A 12,854-nucleotide genomic window follows, 5' to 3' on the forward strand; every position below is an offset into this window, starting at 1 on the left:
TTAGTACACACTGTCAAGAGCATAATTAAGACAGATTCTTTCTAATCATCATCTCTTGACCTAATGACCGCTATATATTACTCAAACCACTTAAATACATAATGACATGTACATTCTCCAAGTCTCCTAATTCTCAGAAAAAAATCTAGGATTATCTCAATTTCCAGAGCTTCCAGTTCCCTGCAAAGATTAGGTCAACGGCACATCTCATGAACTTATGTAATCATGCAGTGCAACAAACATGCCCAAAACAACCTAGATAAGACACCACCCCCTTGGAATGGCTTGTTTGTTTGTTTGTTTTAGAAAAGGACTTGCTTTTTGTTTTCATTTCTTATTTATCACAGCAAATTCCTGACCTGTGGCTAGAGCTTGCAAGGTGTTAATATCACACAAATTATATACCATTCTCTAAATATGGATTAAATCAGACATACCAGACGCTCTCTTGTGATGATTTTCCCTTGAAGGTTGATTGAGGTGACAGAAATCTTGGAGGTGATTACTCCTATCTTCCTATTACAGCCTCAGTGCTCTGATAAAGTAAACCTTTGGTCCCTGAATTCCCCTTTGGTATTTTTCTTTGAGATCACCTAAAAGAGATAAACAAAGATATGAAGAGCATGTGATGGAACTGTTCCAGCATCAATACTGATAATTATACTTGGCTTTGCATTTATGCTAAGATCAATTAAGCAGGTTTAATTAATAATTGATATAATTACATGCAAAGTAATCCATAATATAAGCTTTCATTTTGCACTTAAGAAAAAATGTAGTTTTTGCACCGTATGTTCTGTATCAGTCTTTGAGGATGCAGCCTTTGAGAGACTTTTATCAGACAAATTAAAGTAGAAATGGAGGAAAATATTCTATGTTCACTCATACATCTATACTCCTAAACACTGGTCAGAAATGCCATGGAGCTTAAGTCATATATCTTGAACAGTAACCAACTCCAAATCTGCATGGGGTAGCTACAGAAGTGTTTCTACCCCTTAGCTTCAACTAAACAGCACTCAGACTAAATTCAACAGCTACTGCTAACTTTTGTCTTACTTTTGTTTATCTGTAGAAAGTTTGCCATTCTACTGTAATTCCTTCAAGTGTTTTTCTGTCTGAAACTGCTGGGCCAGCATCCCTACAATACTATTCTTGAAATAAAGTTGCTTCCTTTCTGCTGATAAAATCAACCCTTGCTAGCAAATAGCACTTCTCCCTGTACTACATGCATGCTTTTCACCTTCCACTGGACATCTCAATTTACCTTCCCGACTCCTAAATTTATCAAGGAACTACTCTGATCTGATATGGTCCACCTGACAAACAGAATAGAGCAATAGAGATAACTGAGAACCAGTGATAAGTTAACCCTGCCAGAAGTTTTCTTTTGTAGAGTGGTTATCATTTACTATATACTGAAATTGAGTGCTCGTATGACTGATGGTTACATTCACCTTAGCAATAAAAAAATTATATGATACAGTGTATTTTAAACTTCCATAGCTCCCATAAACCTTCTGTGAGCACCTCACAGGTTTTGGCCCACAGTGGTGCTGAAATCCTCATCTAATATGGAACACTGAGAAGATGAATGACTTTTCCAGTGCACCTAGAATGCTAGAAAACCTGGAGCAGAGTATGGACCTGAAAGACATACTAGAATCATAGAATCATTTGAGTTGGAAAGGCCCTGTAAAGGCCATCTCGTCCAACCCCCCTGCAACAAACAGGGACACCTACAGCTCCACCAGGTTACTCAGAGCCCTGCCCTGCCTGACCTAGAAGGGCTTCCACATCTCTGCACAACCTATGCCAGTGCCTCACACCCTTATTGTAAAACACTTTTTCCTTACATCCAGCCTAAATCTCACCTCTTTTAGTTTGAAATCATTTCGTCTTGTCCTACCACCCTAACCAGCTGAATATGAAAAAATCCAAACTATTCCAAGACTTTAGACTACAGCCCTGCTGGATATTCATGTTCTCTTGCTTACCCCAAAAGCATACTAAGACACATCAGCCTGGTATAACTAAAATGTAGATACTCTGAGCTTTTACTGCCCTGCTCCTCAGAGCTGTTTTGCTAGCTAAAATTTATCTCAGCTATAACATTTTCACACACTACTTTTCAGGCATAGCTTTATTTTATCATGTATTTTCTGTATTTTGAGCATAAGGTACACAGCAAGCACTGAGACCTGTTATCCTCCCAAATGCTCTAGGTTCACTTGAAATCAGCCTTCCTGAGCTCACCTCGATTGTGTCCTCGTGACTCTGCATTAACTTCAAAGAACACTGTGAAGACCACACAGCTCTCGCTGCAAACAACCTAGCAGGACAAGTATAACCCCTACAAATATTGTCAAAGATGCTAGACCACACAGAAGATTCCTGCAGTGCCCTTTGGGCTTAAACATGTAGGGGGTCTGAACTACCTGTTGCTTAGACCAACTCACAGCAGCTCCAAGAATACCCTGTGTAAGGCATGCAGGGAGTTTCATGCCTATATGATGAGTGTAGAGCTATAGATCTTCCTGTTGATCAGATAGCCACATTAATTTTGCCCCAGCTTGCAACGTACCCTCCTCAAAGTTTAATGTAGCAGAGAGAGAGGTTCACACCTGAGTACCTGACAGTTTGCCAGCTAAGGCACTCTCTCAGCTACTGTGGAAGTCTCAGGTCTTGCAGGACTTGCAAGATAGGAGATTTCAGCCCTATTCATTCCCCAAAGCAAGAAACTGCAACACCACTTTCTTATTTGAACACAGTAAGACACACAAAGCATAATGACATCCGTCTTCAGAAGACTCTTAAGAGAGGGAGGGAGGAAGGGAAGGATGTGAAAATGTCTGGTTTAGAAGTTCTACTGTTTTCAGGACACCAAGTAGTGTAGTACAGTATAGTCAAGATTTAGGAAATTGGGAAATGACGAACTATGGAATTTGTGGACTAATGGAAAAAATACTGATGCAAATGACAAGCATCCAAAGAGGTCTGGCAGTGGTATATAAGTGTCAAATTTTTTGCTTTTGGCTTTTCAGTTCAGCAAGTTGCTGCTGCTGCAAAGGCTCCAGATTTGACTTGTGAAGGCAGAAGACTGTGATGTGCTATTTGGTTTTGGCTAAATGAATGAAAAGTGCCATTCATCCTTCTTCACATTATAAATCGTCAACAGGTATCTCGCAGTTGTCTTCAAATGAGTAGTCACTAAATAAGTTGTTCTGATTGGTAATAACTATTAGTAGTGATTGTCTGAGCATTCACCACAGCCAGTGCATCTGCACTGCGCTCGCTGAAATTCAGCCATGGAACTTGGGTGGTAAGTTTTGGCTGGACAAACAAGCTACAGGTAAGGTTTCTTCAGTATGTTCTGAATTTCTGACAAATGTATATAGTCTGAGCTAATCGTTGTTTCCTCAGTGCCCTAGTTTCAAACAAAGCTTCTTGTTTGAAATTGGCATTTTATCCAGGTTAAATGGAGGCAACTGAGAGGAGAAAGAAAGAGGGTTAACATTTTTCATAGGAAAGACTGACAGAGCAGGACAGCTTTTCTAGGGAGGTTAGGAAGAAATGCTGCTTCAACTCAGGATTCAGAGGTGCACAGATCTGTTCAGCCTGGGGAAGTGAAGACTGCGGGGGGATTTGATAAATGTATATAAACATGTAAAGGAAGGAGGGAGGCAAGTGGATGAGGCCGGGCTCTTGTCAGTGGTGCGTAGTGACAGGACAAGAGTAATGACCTAAAACTTGAACGCAGGAAGTTCTGTACTAACATGTGGGAGAATTTCTTTACGGTAAGGATGACAGAGCACTGGAACAGGCTGCTCACAGAGGCTGTGAAGACTCCTCCTATGGAGATATTTAAGACCTGCCTGGACATCTACATGTGTGACCTATTGTGGGTAACCTGCTTTAGCAGAGGGGTTGCACTCGATGGTATCTTGAAGCCCCTTCCAACTCCTGTGATTCTGTCATTCTCTGCGCATCTTCAGAGCACTAAGATGCTTTGAGGAAATCGCAGTTCTGGACCACTCATATGCTTTGTTCACCTCTATACACTCCATGAAACAAGGTGGCTTTTTTTCTTGCTGTATACTTATTTCCTCTTCATATCTCCCAGAGCACAGATGTCGATACTTCTGTTCTTTGTCCTAATTTGATATACACTAATTAAACAAAACACTGAAATTTTGCAGTATTAAAAATACCTTTTCCCCACTCCTTTCCAGTGCTGTGTTGGAACTTGCGTTGTCCCTGAATGCGACACAAAGGTTACTTAACCTGCTCAATTACTTCCTGGTAAGGAGCCCAAAATAAATCACAACTGTTGCTAAAACAGATTTGTCTGAAAACATTTTTTTTTCAGTGCAGTATTTATGGAAAATGTTGACAGAGGCATTTATCTCTAGATTAGAGCCAATTATCTTCAGAAAGACAAGGAGCCATAGCCATTTCTTCTTGCCATTATGAACAAGCCTCCAGCTTTCTGAGATGGTAGTACACTGAAAATTAAATAATAAACAAACAAACAAACAAAGTAGATGAAAGAAAGAAACTTCTGCTCAAACAGAAGTTGCGCTTTGTATTCCAGGTCTTTTGCTACAGAATTTTCTCCTTGGCACATAAGCCAAACGGCAGACCATGAACGAGATCCCTGCCAAAACTCTGATTAAAGACTCACTCTCTGCACCTGCCTGTTATTTCACTGCTACACACCTGCAGACAGGTTTCAAGAGCCTCATTATTGCTCACTTCAGCCTCATTCTGACAAACTCCACAGACAAAATACCGCATTTCCCTTCTAACGACCATCGCAATAATTCCCTCTCTAAAAAGAATAATAATTTCTCCATTGTTTTTCCTGCACTCTGCTCACCAAATATGTAATAATGAACAGAGATATGGTAAGCTGTAATTAGAGTTAATGTAGTTCCTAGAAAGAAAAAAAGCCATAACCATAAAAATCCATGACACTTGGTAAAAAAAAAACAACAGAAAAAAAACCAACAAAGGTATAAATGAACATAGTTGACCTTTTCACAATCCCAGATCTTCTGTCTAGAAACTCCTGAATGTTTCTGCACCTGGAGAGGCCTCTTCTGAAACCTTCAGCTTTACACAACCCTTACATTGTGTTTCAGCCCCTGATTTCTGTTCAGGGTTAGAGAGAAATGTGTATGTATGTGTATGTATTGACTGTATTCATTGCTGCTTCTCCTGCCACTGGCCAGACTGGAACCCTTGCCAGAGTCAGGCAGGGAACAAACTGCTGAAACTCACAGATTTTTTTCAGCTCTGGCCCTCCGTATAAGCTCTCCCTGCTCTTAGAAGGAGAATAATAAACAAACACAATATATTTCTTTTCTACTTGGACCTGGGCTATGTTGGGCAGAAGGCAGCCCATCTGTGCAAACACAAATGGCCAGTAGTCTCCAAAGGGCTTTGATTCGTACTCCAGTTTGTTCTTCACCCAAGGAAATACAAATATGAATAGGTCTGTGCGCCAAAAACTTAATGACATAATTGAAAGGCAACAAGTGGCTACAGCAAAAATCTCTGCCTCGATCCACTGTGCCCAAAGAAGCGCTTCTGCACCTAGAACTTGAATGTTTTCCTTCCTACAGTTTTACTTATGCTTGTAAAAATGCTCCTTCCAGTATCAGCTTCATGGTATTGCTGAAGCATGGGTAGGTGGGAATGTGAAACCAGCTGGTGTTTCAAACAGAAATCAGTATGAAACTGTAACAAGGAAATCAGATACTGATGCCTCCATTTTGTTCTATTCTGTTAGAAAGTTGTTCTTTAATCCTCCAGACAGAGGGCACTCGAAGATATTGTTCAATGAATGTGCATACCAGAGGAAAGCACAGAGGAAATATGACCAAGTTCTCATTGGGTATTTAACCTAAGGGTAGCAAACTGTCTCCAGAAGAAAGGTTTGTGTGCAGCTGTGGCGTACACAAGTGACAATTCAGTTAGAGGTGTTGGACCAGACTGAAGCGAAGTGTTCAGATTCAGCTATCAAAAGCTCTAGAGCCATTAGTATAAGCTTCTGTGTTATAAACCAGGACCAAAATGGGAGAGGAAAAATGCTGACCTTGGATCTGTACCATCAAAGAGAGAGTCAAGTTTACCCTGTGAGTCACAAGTCACAAACCAGTGTGTATTAATCTTTGCCCTGACACATTTCTTCCACCGATCAGATCTAGCATTGTGCTAGTCAAACAGCAAGGATACATCATGTCATTCATGACACATGATGATTCCCAGATGTTCAGAGAGCTGTGTTGCCCAGTGGAACAAATGGGTGTTTACAATAAAGTGAGTATCAAATTTAGCAAAATTGAAGACCAAGTTATAAGTTAATTAGTGCAAGAGAACAACACAACAAAAAAGGTATATATGGGAGTTCATATTTCTTGAGTAAGTCCAGAAAGGGACTCAGGTGCTTGTAAATGCAGTCAGATGGAATAACTACCAACACTGATTCGGTGATGCTTCAGAGATGCTGGAGCAAGACCCGCATTAGGCAAAGAAAACTAACTGAAATCCACATCAGAGAGACAAAGTCCACACAAATGTAAGGAGTGGAGAATGACAAACTCTCAAACCAGCCTAACTCCTGCTAAACCCAGTGAGATTGAAAGTGAGTAACTCCCTGTGTTAAAGCTGCCCGCCTAGAATTTTTAATGTTCTCAAGAGTCATTACGACTCTCCACATCTTCTCATAATGCATTCTTATTCACATAGACATTTAAGCCAGTACTGAACGGAACCACGCAGACAGTAAGCCCATAAGCCCACCCTATTCTACAGAACTCCATGCCAAAACCAGAAGGCTTGAACAGCCTATAGAGGAGACTGCGCAGCCCCGCAGTGGGGATCCTGCTGACCCAGAACTGCTTGCTGCAGCCAGAGTTCACACAACTGCAGAGGGCTGGACACCAGCGCTGGCCCTGGATACTTTCATTATTCTGTGCTAGAGCAACAAATTCCTTTTCCATGAAGCACAAACTAGGCCACTTTTTAATCTAGACTGCAGTGCTGAAAACAACCTGCAAAAAACAGGTGGCAGTCTCCTACACGCAAGCCAAAAAAGAGATAAAAATAGACTTGAATTGCCATTGAAAGTATGGTAAAATAATCCTTTTCCATCTGCTAAAGCAAATCTTGGGAGTAAGTGAATTAACAGATCTGCACTACCAAACCTAGTGAGCTAGGCATTGTTGGTCATTAATTAATATTAACATGACAGCAATGGATTGCCTGCATCTCTTGCACACATTAATCAAGCCAGAAGCTTGATTGCACCTTGTGTATCACTCACAAAGCCTGCTGGCATATTGCCCATTCCCTTCCTAAATGTTCACAGCAGTCTGCCCGCTGAAGATCCTCTGCACTGTGAACACACTGTATCAAAGTCCTTTCCTCTCCTGCCATCTCAACAACCGCGTGTATTCCCCATTCAGACTGTGCCCAGCGCATCGTATCGTTGAATGCACAGTGCCACCTCCTCTTTGAAGTCAGCCACAAATGACAAATTCAAGATGCAAAACCCAGGTCATTTACAGAACGGGTTTTTAGAAAGAAAAAAAACAACCCCCCCAAAAAGGGATGACCTTCCAGGAAGATTAGATCTGAAGGCCACAATTAACAGCACGTCTCTGCTGCTGCTATGACAGCATAGCAATGATCACCCGTGCTGGCTTTCAGCTAGCCAGCAGGAGTCTGAAGGAAGGGTCCTCAGCACTATCTAATTACCCCTAATTACCCCAGCCTTCAGCCTATTGCTCAAGAGAGCTGCTTTTGTGGGTAGACTGTTATAAATACCCCAAGTACTCAGTCATGGAAATGCAGACTGTCCCTCAATCCAAATACAACCAGTTTAATCAAGTCTGAATGTGACCTGTCCCATCCAAAGGAAGAGAGAGTAGTTCTGTTTAAAAAAGGGGAAAAAACAAATATAGGCCAAATCCTCGTCTCATTTATGCTAATGTAAATCTGGAATAACTGAATGAGCGTAACTGGAATGAAAGCTTTTATAAGCAGATACAAATTAGATCAGAAACAGCTCAAACTTATGCAGAGGACTATTTGGCATGCTTTCATCAACAGTTACTGGTTAGATGTTTTGTCAGCCCAAACCCGATGTTTAAGATATCAAGAATTTATGTGACTATTCACCAAACAGAGCAGTCACCAAGCCAGACACGTCTAACTTGCATTCACACAACACTAAGTAGATGGGTGGGCTGAAATGCTGGCAGAAATTTGAGCATGTCTATCTGTGGGACAGCGGTGCAATAAAACACCTGTGATATTGAATAGAGCTGATCAAAAAAAATCACAATTTCCTCTTCAGGAAATTATGATTGTCATGGCAAATCAAAATTAAATGCTCAAATGGTCTTCCCCACAGAATCAGGTTCAGAACATTTCTGTAGTCTGAAGTGTTGAAATATTTTGACTGAAAACAAACATTTTGACATTTCCAAGTCAGAATGTATACATATGGTTTGTCAACAAAATTACGTTACAGATCACAGAGGAAGAGGTTTTCATGTGTGATTTATCTTGTACTTCCTGCCTTTTGAAGAAATATCGCAATTATGTCCAGGCCAAAAAGTTAAGAGGTGCTCAAAAAACACTAATAATTAATTGCCTCTCCTTTAGTATCACATCACTTTTGATCTCTGTTTGGATTATCCATGATTTTACTCAAGCTAAACCCTTTCCTTTTCCAGCTGAACATCCAGGCATAGAGATCTGGGCCAGTGAAGACTTTTGTTCATGATCCAGGATTAGAAAAGTAGGAAAACACAGAAATACTACATCACCTTTATGAATGCTTCCTTGGACGAGAGGTTGTATTTTGCACCTCCTGAGGGTGAACACTGGATCCCATTTCAGATTTCTAGCCTGTATTTAGCCCAGTTGGATGGAGCTGACAGATTTCAACATCAAAAATGTTTTAGAGCTATGTGAATTCCTTCCAGCTATTACTTTTCTTGCATGTAAAATGATTCCGCACTCACAGAGCACCTGAGCATCCTACTACCAGAGCAACTAGGATAGCAAAGGATCTGAATGAGTAACTACTGCCAGTTCCATTTTTTTAAAGACTTCTTTTTTTTTTTTTTTTTCCAGCTGCAATGCAGAGAACAGCTGCTTTCTGGAGACTGGGCCATAAGCATTCAGGTAACAGCATATTTTAAATCTGTGTCCTAATCTTGAAACTGAACCGTATGGTCAGAAGACATAAATTTGTCATGCTTTTATTCCAAATTCCTGTATCTATTCACCATGTTGACTCTGGCAAGAAGCTGAATTGCCCAAAGTAATTCTCTTTTCTCAGTATTTCTGGCTTGCTTTCAAGCAAAGTAGCTGGAAAGACCAGAATCAAAGAAGTCATTTCCATCTATTCTTCTGTCTTATCAGTGAAAGCATATAGAGTTATCTAGATTGCTGATGTTTGTGCAACAAATGTTGATCTAAAAAGCATAGTATTCATTTTGTGGCTTTGGAAAACTTTACTCAGAGAACATTCTGATGCACATTTGAATACATAAGTGCATGTGTGTATATGCATGTATATATAATATACCAAGACTTGTTTTTCTTTGCCACACATCTATCTCTAGCAGGAATTCTTTGACAATGTATTATTTTTTTTTATAATTCAACAGTCCCTTGGAAACAAACAATGTTTTATCTCAGGTACTGACACACTCAAAGCCAAAAAAAAAAAAAAAAAAAAAAAAAAAGGAAAAAAAAGGAAAAAGTAGCTCCCATATCTAGATTGCTAGGAGAAAAGACCTGGAAAATTCATTGGAATAAATCCTGAAGTTATAATATGCATAACAGAGAAAATGCATTTGGTTAAACAGATATTTATTTTAGCTGGTATTTCCAAACTTGAGTTTCAGATTTGAAAGCCAACTCTCTGTTTATTTCATACTGATTCCTTTTAAGCTCATTACTCAGTCTAGAAATTATATCTACAGCTCAATCTGTCTGTGCCCATGTTTTTTAAAAACAAACCAACCAAATCACTGGAACTTCATCTTCATTACTGGTGTTCAATGTTAGTAACATTTTCAGTGACTGAGAAGTAATGTCTACAACTGTATTAAGAATGTAATACAGCTTCCTGTAAGAGCTGCCTTCCTGATAACCTGCCATGCCTTCCAGCCCATATCACACCATACATATCCATCAATGTTTCTCATTTCTTCCTCTAAGCGAGCCCACTTTAGCAAATACAAGGTAAATCAGACTCCTCACGCACAGACTCTTTCTCAGCACACAGGGTTAAGGTAGTTTGATTTGGAAAATCTTAAATTTTTGCCTCCATGTCAGTCCTGAAAAGTACAGGTAGTTTGGAGAAGGGATGATGTAACAAGTATTCTACAAAGTATGTATTATTATCTGTATAAGACATTCTTGACTAAAAAACATAAGTATATTTAAAAAAAGGTAAATGAAATAGGCATAAGTAGGAATGCTTTCACTGAAAAAAAAGTTATCGTACATTCATAAGTATTAAAACATAGAGATATTTAACTTTATTCATGAGATTAGAAATGTTACTACTGATCTGAGGGTTAACTTTCAGATAACTGTAGATGTGCTTCTTGATTTCAGTCCACAACAAAAGAGATCTCCTTTAGAGAAAAATCTATTTCATCCATTATTAAGCAAAATGCTCTAATTTTAAGAGGCAAAGAGCATTCCTAGTCTTAATTGTTGTGCTGCTCCGTGTATCCAAACTAAGATGTCCTGAATCTCAGGTACCAGAGAATCCCACGTCGATATCCATCAGAATCACCAAGCAAAATGAGTAGATGCAAAATCAGGGTGCAAGTTTGAAAATCTATGCGTCTTTTGTATTTTTTTTTTAACTTAAATTTCATACCATTAGATTCTCAATTCTTTTTGTTTGTTTGTGGTTTGTTTTGTTTTGTTTTTGTTTTTAATCAAGAGAAAACTTTAGACCCAAGTATTTGATGCAAGATTCCAGTATTCTGCAGTACAGGAAGTCTGGACTTGTCTAATTTTTATACTCTTCTACTCTGAAACTCATTCCAGTTGCACTGACTTAACTTTTTCTTGCTAGAAAAAGGCAGTTTGGGAGGACAGGTGAATCAGAGGCACCATTTCATCTGTTTGACCAAGCTGTCTCTCTTAAAAGAAGGATTCCTTACTGAAGTAATAATCAATTGACCACACCACTATAATAATAAGCCTCACTATGCACTAGCATTATTACTTTCAGACAGTGTTTAAATTACACTCCATAATAGTTAAGCACTAAGCCAACATCCAAGGGAATTTGAATTGTTGCTTAAAAGCAAAGTAAAATTATTTTAAGGGAGAGGATACTTCATCTCTTACCTTTGAAGTTTTTGATGCAGAAATATCTCAAGAAGTGGAAATTAATGCAATGGATGAATATAATGTATACAACATTTTTTTATTTTGGCCCAGAGAATCCAAAAGAGTCTAAATTACTAAGTCTACTACATCTTCAAGTAAATAAGCACTAATCTAGACTGTCTCTGAATTTCAACTTGCTTAAACTCACGTATAGTCACCTCTGACTTTGGCCCTTGGAACAGCATTTACTACACAGCATTTTATGATCTTGTGGAAATAAGATGAACAGGTCTTGCTTGTGGTCTGTTTTCTGTAACTCTAAAATACATTCTGCTAGGGAGCCACTGAACACGAGACAACCTCATCTTCAAGAGCTCATGGCTTGTGCAGGAGTGGGATTGTCGATGTACCTCCTGCAGCATCACACATTAGAGGGAAGAATGCAAAGCAGACTGGTCCTTGTATTAGGTTCAGATTATCCTGCCATGTGAAACTTGCACCATTACTATGTATTCCCATCTTGTCTCTGTCTCCTCAAGGCTTCTGCACACTAATGAGAAAGGAAAGGAAGTCCTCTCCCTCAATGAGATAGCTGGTGTACAGTAAGAGCAAGAAGATCCAGGAGCTGGATCTTTTAGTTTGCAAGCTGTGCAGTCTTCAGAAGCTCACAGTGGCAGGCAGGGCCATGAATCTGAAAACTGGAATCATTCTGAGTTCAACGTACCATCCCATACATCATCCTTGTTGGAAGTACCCTGACTTCATTTTCCCACAGATAGGAGAAATAAAGTTTTACGTCATGTAAAGCTAGAAACCTTTCGCTAAGTAGACAGACAGCCAACTTCCTGGTCTCTTAAGTAAGCAATATAGGAAATTTTACTGTAATTCAGAAATGTCTGAAATAAAATGACTTTTGGCAATGCTTAGGCTTGGTCTAGTATCAGAGCAATAATTTTTGTGAACTTTAGAGTATCAAACTGCGGCCAATTAGTAGAAAAAATAGATGAGATTTAGTCAGTTGCTCTGGGATTTTTTTCCAGTTTTTTCTCTTTGAACTTTTCCTAGCCTATATCATCTTGTAATGCTACTGCCTGTTATTTCCAATACTTGTTAGAGCAGAGCTGGCCCCACTGCTATGGTTAAAGGTCAGTCAGTATTTCCACTATAAACGTTCTTTACTGCAGATTCCATGCAAGTGTGTGATTTTAACTCACACTGGAGGAAATGGCTGTTTTGTTCTGTTCTTTAAATCTGTATGGTCATTTTGTTATCAATGCAAGACACCTTGAAATAGGAGATCTCTAACTCAGACTATTACATAAAGATTTTGAGCATAGATCATCCCAACTGGATAACTGTCTTCTTCATAGCAACGGGCAGTGATTTCTGGTTTTAGTCCCAAAGTAATATTGGCAGCTCCCTGCATGCTATCCAAGAAACTATGGTTATCAAGTCTTATTATTCCATAGTGGGTA

At 39.3% G+C, this 12,854-nt stretch overlaps 1 long non-coding RNA gene across 7 annotated transcripts in view; it reads right to left on the reverse strand.

Annotated features, from left to right (window-relative positions):
- Positions 1–12,854, reverse strand: part of LOC128075557 (uncharacterized) — a 274,797-nt gene that overhangs the window by 129,133 nt on the left and 132,810 nt on the right. For all 7 annotated transcript variants that reach the window (XR_008203891.1, XR_008203892.1, XR_008203894.1 and 4 more), the window contains one exon: positions 438–593. This is a non-coding gene — a long non-coding RNA (uncharacterized LOC128075557). The remainder of the gene's footprint in view (positions 1–437; positions 594–12,854) is intronic.

The sequence above is a fragment of the Tympanuchus pallidicinctus genome, unplaced genomic scaffold (genome assembly GCF_026119805.1).
Source record: "Tympanuchus pallidicinctus isolate F22 unplaced genomic scaffold, pur_lepc_1.0 scaffold1, whole genome shotgun sequence".
Lineage (NCBI taxonomy): Eukaryota > Metazoa > Chordata > Aves > Galliformes > Phasianidae > Tympanuchus > Tympanuchus pallidicinctus.